Source organism: Hylobates moloch, unplaced genomic scaffold (assembly GCF_009828535.3).
Source record: "Hylobates moloch isolate HMO894 unplaced genomic scaffold, HMol_V3 SCAFFOLD_58, whole genome shotgun sequence".
In the NCBI taxonomy this organism is placed as follows: domain Eukaryota; kingdom Metazoa; phylum Chordata; class Mammalia; order Primates; family Hylobatidae; genus Hylobates; species Hylobates moloch.
This window is the reverse complement of record NW_026652333.1, coordinates 455,794-456,780: the sequence shown is the minus strand read 5'-3', so window position 1 is coordinate 456,780 and position 987 is coordinate 455,794.

Here is a 987-nt window from a genome sequence, read left to right as displayed (position 1 = left end):
TGAGGCTGGGAGTTTAAGGCAGCAGTGAGCTGTCATCATGCCATCCTACTCCAGCCTGGGCAACAGAGCAAGATGTCATCTCAAAATAAATAAATAAATAAATGAATAAATAAATAAATGAATAAATAAATAAGTCTCTGCCAGTGGAGGATATAAACTCAAAAAAAAAAAAAAAAAAAAAACACAGGAGAACCATTTAGGTACAGCAGTCCAAGACTATGAAAGATAGTGGCAAACAGTCATTTCATCTGATAGTCCCCAAGGACCTTGGTTCGTGCAATCCTGTGCAATAATCAATATTTACTTTAATGACCTTGAGTCTTAAAGCAAAAGCTGCTTGACATTCAATGTATTTTCAGAAGTCAATGAAATGTGTAGTTTCATTCAGAAAAAACTTTTCTTAAAGTTAAAAAAAAAAGTCTTGGTGTCTAAAAATGACAAGATTTGGCTGGGTGTAGTGGTTTATGCCTTTAATCCCAGCACTTTGGGAGGCTGAGGCTGGAGGACTGCTTTAGCCCAGGAGTTCGAGACCAGCCTGGGTAACATGGTGAGACTCTGTCTCTACAAAAAAATAAAAAAATTAGCCGAGCTATAGGTAGTGTGTGCCTATGGTCCCAGCTACTTGGGAGGCTGAGGCGGGAGGATCACTTGAGCCTGGCACAGTGATCCCTGTTTGTGCCACTGCACTCCAGCCTGGGAGACACAGTGTGATGCTGTCAAACAAACAAAAAAACAACAAAAAACAAAAAAAAAAAAAAAGAAAGAAAAAAGAAAAAAGGAAAAAAGGCAAGGTTCATGCAGAGATTTGTTATTTTTTACTTTTCAAAATGCACATATTTATTGATCCATGCCTTGCCTTGTTGCAGCAAAGAGCTCAGATGACTTATAAGAATACACAGAATCCAGCAGGAAAGTAAACATTGACAGTGGCTGGGGAAAAGAAAGAACACCAGTGTATGGACAGGAGATTTAGTTATCAGCAAAGCT